At 41.3% G+C, this 12,479-nt stretch overlaps 1 protein-coding gene across 3 annotated transcripts in view; it reads left to right on the top strand.

Annotated features, from left to right (window-relative positions):
* Nucleotides 1–215: 215 nt before the first annotated feature.
* c7h7orf57 (chromosome 7 C7orf57 homolog) overlaps nucleotides 216–12,479 on the top strand; it is a 111,069-nt gene continuing 98,805 nt past the window's right edge. The window contains exon 1 of one of the 3 annotated variants that reach the window (XM_067987432.1): nucleotides 216–395. The gene's annotated coding sequence lies outside the window, so the exon portion shown is untranslated. The remainder of the gene's footprint in view (nucleotides 396–12,479) is intronic. The other 2 variants (XM_067987430.1, XM_067987431.1) reach the window with 2 other exon arrangements.

Raw genomic sequence — 12,479 nt, 5'->3', positions numbered from 1 at the left:
GCAGAGTAGTTTCTGGCTTGGCCCAAAACAAACTATAATCTTTCCAAAAAGCAAAATACCGCAGATGCTGGAAATTTGAAACAAAAATAGAAAAGGCTGGCAACAGTCAGCATCTGAGAACAGAGAAGACATTTGGAGCATGGACCATCCCTCGTTGCTCTTTCCGGAAGGTGCCACCCACAGCTGGGTCGCCCGCGTCCGCCTTCGGGTCACGTGACCGGCAGAGACAGGCGGGCGGGGAGGCGGGACTCTAACATTCTGGTTGCCACGGGTCACGGTTTCGGTGTTGCTATGGTGACACTCCGGCAGTTGCGACTGAAAACATTTGGCCAAGTGGTGGATTCAAGCGGCGCCCTCCAGCTCGAGGCACAGACCCCCGATCTCGGCGGCTCCAGGTAAATGGCCTTGTGTGGCTGGAGTGCCCCGGCGGGGTTTAGGAAAAAAAAACGTCCAGTAATGTGCAGTTGGGCAGCGATGCGCGAGAAATGATTACAAACGGTTACTGGGACAAGCACCATTACTCACCTACTTATGTATTTGATCTTTCCTTTCGATTTTCAACGGTCGAAGTGGGTAGGTCACCACCCCCTGAGCAGATTAGACTAGAAAGGTCCTATATTGGATCCAGAGTTTGTGCTGAGTCATTTGATACCAGGGAAAAAAACAGCAAAGGAGGAAGGGGGGTGGGGGGACGCAAAAATTGACTGCAGTCCTTCTGGGCTGGGGAGGGGGAAATTGGTCAAAATTCCTGCTTCCGTTACTACTCATTGACTTCTGCTGCAAGTGTGCATGTATGGACACCGTGGGCAGACAGGATTAGCATGTGCTGTGAGGCTCCCATTGTTGAATAGCCTGCAGACACTCACAAATAATGGCTGCTTGGACCAACTACCACCAGAGGGGAACTATTGTCTGAATCTGTAAAGGAGTCAGTGTCATCAGGAGAGGAGAAGAGAGAAGGGAGAAAGTGAACCAGAAAATAAAAAGGAAACACGACACCAGCTGCAAACTTATACCCTATATGTGTTCCATTTTTTGGTTAAAGAGAGAAATAACTTGCATATATATAGCGCCTTTCATGTCCTCAGGATGTCTCAGCACCTCACAGCCAATGAAGTGTAGTCACTGTTGTACTGTAGCTAAATGCGGCAGCCAATTTGCGCATAACAAGATTCCACAAACAACAATGAGCTAAATGACTTTTTGGTGATGTTGGTTGAGAGATAAATGTTGGCTCGGATACCTACCCTGCTCTCCCTTCAAATAATGCCATGGGATCTTTTACATCCACCAGATCATACAGACAGGGCTTCGGTTTAACATCTCATCTCAGTACTGTACTATAATGTTAGGCTACATTATGTGCTTAAGTTTCTGGAATAGGGTTTGAACGCATAATGTTCTGATTCAGAGTTGAGAGTGCTACCACTGAGCCAAAGCTGATATAAAATCAAAGAGGTAATAATGCTAAACCTATACAAGTCATTGTTAGGCCACAGTTAGAATCTTGTGTCCTTGTTTTGGGCCAACTGCTTTAGGAATGATTTTAGGGCTCCTAATGCATAGAAATACATGGAAGTTACAACATAAAAACAGGCCATTTGGCCCAACAAGCCCGTGTTTACCCTTCACAAGAGCAAATAGTTCTAATCACATTTACCCACCCTGTTCCCATATCACATCAACCACTTTTTTCTTCACCAACCAATCCAATCTAATCTTGAATGTTGACATAGTGCCTCAACCGCTAACCCTGCAAGTGAATTTCACATCCTCATAAGTCTCTGTAAAGAAGTTTCTTCCACCTTCTGTTCTAAATCTCCTGCATTTAATCTTGTTCTTGACCCATCCAATACTGGAAACAGTCTGCTTTTATTTACCCTGTCCCATCTTTTCATCATTTAAAACATTTCTATCATATGCCCCATAATCTGTTCTAATGAAAAATTACCTAATTTCTGAAGCCTTTCATTGTATTTGTATTTCCTCATACCAGGCTGCATCCTAGTGAATCTGGATTTCTTTCTCTCTGAAGTCTTAATATACTTTCTGCAGTTTGGAGCTCAATACTGCACACAGTACTCTAACTGAGGTCTTATTAAGGTTTTATATAGGCTCACCATTACATTTCGGCATTTATATTTTATACCTTTCGTGATAAAACTAGAATTCTATTAGCTTTTTTTAAAGCCTTATCAACCTGAGGTGCTGCCTTTAATGTCCTGTGAACCCATACCCCCAAATCCCTCTGCTTTTCAACAGCATCAAACAGAGTATAATTACTGCTGTTACTTATTTTGCCAAAATGTGTCACCTCATACAAAGACATTGAACTTGATATGCCACTTTTTAGCCCATTCCCCGTTCTTATCAACATTCTGTTGCAGCTTCATTTGGTCTTTTAGAGAATTACTTATACCTCCTAGTTTGGTATGATCTTCAAATTCCGACCCCACTCTAGGCCTACATCCAAATCATTGATATTTCACAGTGAACAGTAATGGCCACAGAATTCAACCCTGTGGGACACCACTATCTCTTCCAACCATTCTGAAAAACTGCCTTAACTCCCATTCTCCTCTACCTAATTTTCAATCCAGTTTGCTATCCTTCTCCTAATTCCATACCCCTTGATCTTCTCTAGTAATCTTCTATGTGGTACCTTGTCAACGGTTTTCTTAAGGACCCTGTACACTACATTTCCCCCATCTACCATGTCTGTTACCTCCTCAAAGAATTCTATAAGTTTGTTAAGCATGATCGACCCTTTTGAAATCTGCGCTGGCTGCTTATAACTATTTTCTCTTTATCTAGATACATGGTAATTTCATCCTTCCAGAGAACCTGAGTTCAAATCCCACCATGGCAGTTTGAGAATTTGAAATCAGTTTAAAAATAAAAAGCTGTTATCAGTAAAAGTGACCATGAAGCTGTCAGATTGCCATAAAAACCCAACGTCCTTTAGGGAAGGAAACCAGCCGTCCTTACCCGGTCTGGCCTATATGTGACTCCAGTTCCACACCAACGTAGTTGACTCTTCACTGTCATCTGAAGTGGCCTAGCAAGCCACTCAGTTGCATCAAACCGCTACAAAGAATATCACACAGACTGCAGCGGTTCAAGAAGGCCCACCACCACCTTCTCAGCGCGACTAAGGATGGGCAATAAATCCCAGCCTTGCCTGTGACGCCCACACCCTGAGAATTAATTTTTAAAAACCTAATTTGGCCATCTTAATAAAAAGGTTTTATATTTCTTTACAAACTCATAACATAATTTACTTAAATTATAGTACATCATTATAGCATTGTGGAATCACGCGATCAGCATAAAATTGGAATGAAGTGACATGGGTTTTTCTTGTCTCTGAACAAAACAAGATATTCCAAGGTCTTCATGAAGCCAATTCCCCTTTAAAATGGTACCTGTACCAATGTAAAGCATTTGTAACATGTTTTTTTCTAATTAGGGCCTTGTGTGACCAGAACACCAGCTATCAGTGTTAATTGCATTAAAACACAACTGCAGTTTGCAGCCGCTTTTGCTTATTCTGATTTTCTCGCCTCTTCACCATGCCCCGCTTGATGGTGGTGAATCATAATGAGGCACCAATTCCACTTATGTCAATCTTGGGAGGCATCATACCAGAGCTTGATACAGTCCTCACCCAACGTTCACACATGGCTCATGATCAGGAACAGGGCTCTGGCTGATTTTTTTGAATTTCCCCCTCACTGGTCAAGGATGCCAAGGCCAGCTGTAACACTCCGACTATCACCCCACTGAGATCAGCTAAATTAGCATGTACAAGAGATTGAATCTGGGACCGTCTTGACCTGTACAGCACAGTACAAAACATATGGGCAGTCGGGGGAGCATCTTTTTGTTACATGGCTAAATGAGAACCTTGGCACAACACTAGCTAGCCTGATCAATAAGCAAATTTGCATGGGGCAGAGAGCAGAGGGAATATGTTTTTCAAATGGACATTGTTACAGGTTTCGGGTCTGCCTTGGATAGTCTCTTGGGTACGGCGGTACTGGTCACTCCCGTAAATGGCTGGAGTGCCTTATATTCAGTGCCTGTACTGCCCAATGTCGAATTATACGATAGAGTAACCTGGGAGGGTGGGTGTAACAATAGAAACTCCTTGTGATTTGAACTGGATATTCATGTTTTTCACATATGCTTCTCCAATCTTTTCAAATTGTAAACAATTTTACAACACCAAGTTATAGTCCAGCAATTTTATTTTAAATTCGCAAGCTTTCGGAGGCTTCCTCCTTCCTCAGGTGAACGAAATGAAATCCTCGAAATGAAATCGCATTTATAATTCACAGAACAATGCTTGGTGATTACAGACAGTTTTTTCAACTGCCCGTTGCCAAGGCAATCAGTGTGCAGACAGACAGGTGTTACCTGCAAGGTCTCAGAATATACAAGTCCATCACCGGCATCTCCACATCAATCTTTTCAAAGGCAGAATGAGAAACACTGAGAAAGATGAGATATGAATTGTTAAACTGCTTTATTTCAAGTGAACATACAGAGTTACAGACAAAGCAGGTTCAACTTCACGCCATCTCACTTCTCTCAATAAACGGGGAAAAAATAATAAACCACGTTCTTTTCAAAGGCTGACTTAATTGTTTTTGCATTACCTTTTTTTTCTAGATGATTTCTAACTGCAGAAACTGACCACCTACATTTTAGCATCCAGATCCAGGCACAGGCCTGCACCTCACAGCCTCTTGTTTAAAATCTAACTGATCATGTGTCCCTTTGTTCTTTTCTCTATGTTCCCAGCCAGGAGGAGGGCTGTGATACTGACTTCCTTCCCATTAGTGATTCGCCAATAGGCATGCCAATAACAAATGGCTACTTATCCTACTCCTTTCGGATGTGGTTTTTAAAGACAAGGGAGGTGATTTTCTTCTCCAGTTTAAAATGGGTGGGAATTGGGTGTCTGCTTGAAGGAATTGACATTGAGCCTGTGCCATTTTTGTGGCCGTGCCTAATTTGAATGAAACCATTGACCTGCCAATGTGAAATACACTCCTAACAGAAAGCTTGCCAATAGGGAGGGTGGGAAATTGGTCAGGGTGGCTACTACTTAAAGGCGTCCGGCAGCACCTTAAAGGGAACATGCTTTTTACAATGGTAGATAGCAGACAGCAAGATTGTGCAGCAGCAGGCAAGATGCAGCAGTAAAGGTGCTGATTGGCCAAGTGAGCAGCAGGAAGTAGGTCCTCTTCCCCTCCAATGGGCAATGGATGGCAAGGTAAATTAGTCAATAGGCATGGAGAGAGGGGACGGAAAATGTCAATGCCAAAAGCACTATCTCCAAGACCTGGCTGCAGTGCAGCAAAAAAAATGAATGGGGTCTGATGCAGACTTTAGGGACCCATCCTTTAAAAGAAAGGTGCTTTATGTGCACCAGCAATTGCTGAATGCATTGGACTGACTGCTAGGGAGCAACATGTCGGTAGTGGAAACATTAGGAGGGATCAGATATGGGATAAATGCGAGGCAGTCTAAGATGAGTTTGGAGTGCAGGTGTGTAAATGCACGTAGCGTGGTAAATAAGGTTGGTGAGCTGCAGGCACAAGTTGCCACATGGGACCATGATATAGTGGCAATACCAGAGACTTGGCTCAAAGAAAGGGAAGATTGGGTACTTAATATCCCCGGCTACAAGGTATTCAGGAAAGATAGGAAAGGAAAGAAAGTGGGGGGGGTGGGGGGGTAGCAGTATTGATCAAATAAACTATCATAGCACTAGAAAGGGATGGTGTAGTTGAGGGGTTAAAGACAGAATCTATTTGGTTAGAATTAAGGAACAATAGAGGAGCTATTACGCTACTGGGTGTATACTATAGGCCACCAAATAGTGGGAAGGAGATAGAGGAGCAAATTTGCAGGCAAATTACAGAAAAATGCAAGAACTATAGAGTAGTGATATGGGAGAATTCAATTATCCCAATATAGACTGGGATAGTAACAGTGTAAAGGGCAAAGGGGATGAATTCCTGAAATATGTACAAGAGAACTTTCTTGATCAGTGTGTTTCCAGCCCAACGAGGAAGGAAGCAGTGCTGGATCTAGTTCTGGGGAATGAAGTGGGGCAAGTGGAGCATGTTTTAGTGGGGGAGCATTCAGGGAACAGTGATCATAATGACCTTAGGTTTAGAATAGTTATGGAAAAAGACAAGGAACAATCAAGTGTAAAAATAACTTAATTGGAGGAGGGCTGATTTCAGTGAGTTAAAAAGGGATCTTGCCCAGGTGGATTAGCATCAAAAATCGTTAGGCAAAACAGTAACTGAACAATGGGAGGTCTTCAAGGAGGAGTGGTTCGGGTACAAAGTAGACAAATTCCCACAAGGAGGAAAGGAAAGGCATCCAAAGCTAGAGCTCCCTGGATGACTAAAGATATAGGGATTAAAATGAAACAGAAAAAGGAGGTTTATGAAAAATGTAACGTTCTTAATACATTGGAGAACCAAGCTGAATATAAAAAGTACACAGGAGATCCAAAAAAGGAAATAAGAGGGGCAAAGAGGGAGAATGAGAATAGATTAGTGGCTGACATAAAAGGGAACCCAAATGTCTTTTATAAACATATAAATAGTAAAAGGAAGAGTGGGCCGATTAAGGACAAAAAGGAGAACTTGTGGAAGCAGAGGGTATGGTAATAAATGAATACACATATGTATCGGTCTTCACTAGAGAAGAGGATGCTGCCAATGTAGCAGCAAAGGAGGAGGTAGTAGCGATATTGGATAGGATAAAAATAGATAAGGAGGAGGAACTTAAAAGGTTGGCAGTACTCAAATTAGAGAGATGGTCCAGATGGGATGCAGCCTAGGTTACTGAGGGAAGTAAGGGTGGAAATTGCAGAGGCTTTGGCCACAATCTTCCAATCCTCCTTAGATATGGGTGTGGTGGCAGAGGACTGGATAATTGCAAATGTTACACCTTTTTTCAAAAAAGGGAAGAGGGATAAACCCAGCAACTGCAGGCCAGTCAGCCTAACATCGGTTGTCGGGAAACTTTTAGAGACAATAATTTGGTTCAAAATTATTTGGCACTTGGAAAAGTATGGGTTAAAAAATAAAAGTCAGCACAGATTTGTTAAAGGCAAATTGTGTTTGACTAACTTGATTGAGTTCTTTGATGAAGTAACGGAGAGGGTTGATGAGTATAGTGCAGTTGATGTTGTGTATATCAGTTTCTCCTGAATTCCCTATTGGATTCATTAGTGACTATCTTATATTGATGACCTCTCGTTTTGGACTCCCCATAAGTGGAAACATTTTCTCTACATCTACCCTATCAAACCCTTTCATTACCTTAAAGATCTCTATCAGGTCACCCCTCAGCCTTCTCTTTTCTAGAGAAAAGAGCCCCAGCCTGTTTAGTCTTTCCCGATAAGGATATCTTCTCAGTTCTGGTATCATCCTTATGAATCTTTTTTGCACCTTCTCCAAAGCCTCTATATCCTTTTTATAAAATGGAGACCAGAACTGTGCACATTACTCCAAGTGTGGTCTATCCAAGGTTCTATAGAAGTTTAACATAACTTCATAGAATGGTAACAGCACAAAAGGAGGCCATTCGGCCCATCAAGCCCATGCTGGCTCTTTGTAAGAGCAATCCAGTTAGTCCCATTCCACCGCTCTTTCCCCGTAGACCTGCAAATTTTTTCTCTGCAAGTATTTGTCCAATTCCTTTTTTAAAGCCACAATTGAATCTGCTTCCTCCATCCTTTCATGTGGCTAGTTCCAGATCATAAATACTCACTGCATAAAAGAAGCGTTTCCTGATGTCGCCTTTGGTTCTTTTCCCAATCACCTTAAATCTGTGTCCTCTGGTTCTCGACCCCTCCGCCAATGGGAACAGTTTCTCTTTATTTACTTCATCTAAACTTTTCATGATTTTGAATATTTCTATCAAATCTCCTCTTACCTTCTCTGCTCTAATAAGAACAACCCCAGCTTCTCCAGTCTATCCACGTAACTGAAGTCCCTCATCCCTGAAACCATTCTAGTAAATCTTTTCTGCACCCTCACTAAGGCCTTCACATCCTTCCTAAAGTGCGGTGCCCAGAATTGGACACAATACTTCATTTGTGGCCAAACCAGTGTTTTATAAAGGTTCAACATAACTTCCTTGCTTTTGTATTCTATGCCTCTATTTATAAAGCTCAGGATCCCGTATGCTTTTTTAACCGCTTTCTCAACCTGTCCTGCCACCTTCAAAGATTTGTGCACATATACCCTCAGATCTCTCTGTTCCTGCACCTCCTTTAGAATTGTACCCTTTAGTTTATATTGCCTCTCCTTGTTCTTCCTGTCAAAATGTATCACTTCGCACTTCTCTGCGTTAAATTTCATCTGCCATGTGTGCGCCCATTCCACCAGCCTGTCTATGTCCTCTTGATGTCTATTACTATCCTCCTCACTGTTTACTACACTTCCAAGTTTTGTGTCATCTGCAAATTTTGAAATTGTGTCTTGTACACCCAAGTCCAAGTCACTAATATATATCAATAAAAGCAGTGGTCCTCGTATCGACCCCTGGGGAACACCTTCCTCCAGTCCGAAAAACAACCATTCACCACTACTCTCTGTTTCTTGTAATTAAGCCAATTTCGTATCCATGCTGCCACTACCCCTTTTATTCCATAGGCTTCAATTTTGCTGACAAGCCTATTATGTGGCACTTTATCAAACACCTTTTGAAAGTCCATATACACAACATCAACCTCATTGCTCTCATCAACCCTCTCTGTTACCTCATCGAAAAACTCTTATCAAGTTAGTTAAACACGATTTGCCTTTAACAAATCTGTGCTGGCTTTCCTTTATTAATCCTCACTTGTCCAAGTAACTATTAATTTTGGCCCGGATTATCGTTTCTAAAAGCTTACTCACCACTGAGGTTAAACTGACTGGCTTGTAGTTGCCGGGTTTATCCTCACACCCTTTTTTGAACAAGGGTGTAACATTTGCAATTTTCCAGTCCTCTGGCACCACCCCAGTATCTAAGGAGGATTGGAAGATTATGGCCAGCACCTCTGCAATTTCCACCCTTACTTCCCTCAGCATCCTAGGATGCATCCCATTCGGACCGGGTGACTTATCTTTATCTTTAAATACAGCCAGCTTTTCTAGTATCTCATCTTTATCAATTTTTAGCTCATCCAGTATCTAAGCTACCTCCTCTTTTACTGTGACTTTGGCAGCATCTTCTTCCTTGGTAAAGACAGATGCAAAATACTCGTTTAGTACCTCGGCCATGCCCTTTGGCTCCTAGAATAGATCTCCTTTTTGGTCCCTAATCAGCCCACCCCTCCTCTTACTACCCCTTTACTATTTATATGCCTATAAAAGATTTTGGATTCCCTTTCATGTTAGCCGCCAGTCTGTTCTCATATTCTCTCTTTCCCCTTCTTATTTCCTTTTTCACTTCTCCTCTGTACTTTCTATATTCAGCCTGGTTCTCACTTGTATTATCAACCTGACATCTGTCATATGCCCCCTTTTTCTGCTCCATCTTACTCTCTATCTCTTTCATCATCCACTGCTTTTCAATTCTATCCCTCTAGAAATGAACCCCAGTGCTTGGTTTGCCTTTTTATGGCCTTATTAACCAGCGTCGCTACTTTTAGTGATTTGTGCATCTGTTCCCCGATATCCCTTTGCTCCTCTACCCCATTTAGACTCTTATTATCCAAGCAATATGTGGCCTCCTTATTCTTCCTACCAAAATGCACCACCTCTCACTTATCTATATTGAAATTCATTTGCCAATTACACGCCCATTCTGCAAGTTTATTAATGAATTCATGCATCTTAATGCATTTTTCCTTTGTATTAACTACACCCCCAATTTCGTGTCGTCTGCAAATTTTGAAATTGTACTTCCAATTCCCGAGTCCAACTCGTTGATGTTAATTCTGAACAACAGTGGTCCAAGCACCGATCCCTGTGGAACACCACTTCCCACCTTTTGCCGATCCAAGTAGCTACCCTTTAACCCATACTCTCTGTTTTCTGTTTTGTAGCCAGCTTGCTATCCATTCTGCTATCTGTTCCCTGACTTCATATGCTCTGACCTTAGTCACGAGTCTACATCTTGATCCAGTAACTTATTAAGTTTTGCTTTTGCATACATAGAACCTATAATTCTAAAAATCAGAAACACGCTAAAAGAAAATTTAGGTTTATATAAATCTGTGGAACATCTTGGGGGTCAAAAATAATTTTAAAAGCATATTTCACCCCCAATTACTTAGCTGATTGAGTCCGTGATTACCTGAGCCAGGAAGGTCCCACATATGATCCCTGGTTGTGTTGAATTGCATAGAAACAGGAGTTGGCCATTCAGCCCCTTGAGCCTGCTCCGCCATTCAATTAGATCGTGGCTGATCTGTACCTCTACTACATTTGCCCGACTTAACTCCATATTCCTTGATACCCTTAGCTGATTGAAGCCAGGTTGGTGATAGGGGCATTACAATTAGTATTGGCTGCCACGGTTAGAGATTAGAAAATTTTCTACCATTCCTGATCGCTATCAGGAGTGATCAGGAGAGATCTGAAGTGGTGTAGAGGCAGAGGCACTACAAATGGCTTCAGTGGCAGTAGCTTACCAACATTCACTGTTAAGATGCAAACATGAAAATTGCCACTTTAGCAAGGTCTCAGAATGTAACTAGTATCCATTAAACTGTACCTCAGCAGGACGAAAGGTGAGAACAATGGCAGAGAAAGGAGGCCATACATTTTTTTTAAAGCAGGAAAACATTTACCTTGCCCACAGACGATTTTTTATATAAATGAATATATATATAATAAGCTGAGTAATTTTGTTTAATATCCAAACTTCTATATTGTCTATAAATAAAGAGATTTACTTTTTAGGCGCTTAGCCAACTAAATGCTGTACATCATTGAGAGAAAAAATATATAAAAGGTGCATATTGAAATGAAAATTGGTAAAAACTTTAAACAGATAGAGGTGATATTTCACAAGTGTGAAAGATCTATAAATGCAGCAGCGCAGACAGAAATGAGCTATTAAGTTCTGACCAGTTTGCGATTTTATCATTTAGGCACACTAAGATGAAAATCGTATGCTGGGTTGGTAGAAATGCCATACTGCTCTGTTGTTTTTTTTAATCCTTGTCTGAGCCTGTCAGTAGCCCCTTATTGTTGGTGCTTGTGCTGAAATGCATTTTTATGACTGTCCCTGAAAACTCTGGAAGCTGACCGTGTATATCTAGAGTTTCTATTTTTGTGTTTTTTCAGGTTTCTTGTTTAATTTTAGCTATTTTTCAGTTTCTAAAAAATTTAGTGTCTTTCTGATTTTTTTTCATTTAAAAAAAGTCAAACATCGATGTAAATTCAGGCAAAGCAGCACACGCTATTCGCTCGAAATGAAACTTGAGCATGGTCATGAGTTTCTTGGTGCAATCACAGGATAAATATAGATGAGGAAGGCCGATGCACCAAAATCCATGAGTTCAGAGTGAACATTTCTTCAAGGACTATAGGTATAATAGTTCATCTTTCCAGTAACATAGTTCCTATTAACCTTCTAACAGACTTCCCAATGGTTCACTAGTAAATGCATTATCTGGTGCAGTGGTGAGCCTGAAGCCCCCAAGTTTGATCCCTGATCTGTGCTAAGTTAGCCAGGGCAGCAGTGGGGACACTAAGATGGACCTCACTTTCTCTAGGCTTGGGAGAGAAAACTCAGCCATGGGCTCTTGCTCCTAATTACAATCCAGTGACCTCTCCTGGAAAGTGCACTTGTAAGGATGTTGAGTGAGGACATAGTTAGTCTTTGCTGTGATGTCCACTGTCAAGTAGCCTACCCTCATTCACTGTCTAAGTTCACACGTGAAGAACGACGACTTGAATGAGGGTCTAGAGGACTGCCAGTGTCCATGTACCCATACTCCAGGATGTCACCATCTATAGGAGAAGAGGGACAAAATGAGAGAAAGTTGTGAAAAAACTAGCATTGCCTGAGATTGACAGAAGAAAACTAGTTTTGCATATCTTCATTAAGTACCTTTTATTAACATTGGGAAGACTGATTCTCATCTCATCAATAGCCTTGTGTTTGCTCTCACATTGAGAATGTAGGATAAAATATTTAATTACTATAAATTGCAGGTGATGTTTGACTGCTTGTCCCCACTAAAATTTCATCCAGACTTTGAACAAGGTAGGTAACATTTCAGATTCAAGTCTTGGGAGGGAAAAGGAGTGAAGAGATTTGGAAACTTATTTAATTATATTTTTAATTTAACAATTTATTGGTAAGACAATAATTACAAGAAGAAAATAAAACAAGTTAATCATTTTCAATGCAATACCTCTTCATTGTGGATCTTAAGGGCACTCTGCTCCAGCAGAGACAGAAGAGCATGAGGTGCATTCAGGTTATTGACAATTCTTTGATTA

This window comes from Heptranchias perlo, chromosome 7 (genome assembly GCF_035084215.1).
Source record: "Heptranchias perlo isolate sHepPer1 chromosome 7, sHepPer1.hap1, whole genome shotgun sequence".
Classification (NCBI taxonomy): Eukaryota; Metazoa; Chordata; class Chondrichthyes; order Hexanchiformes; family Hexanchidae; genus Heptranchias; species Heptranchias perlo.
Note: the sequence above shows the minus strand (reverse complement) of the source record. Positions and strands in the feature narration are given on the sequence as shown.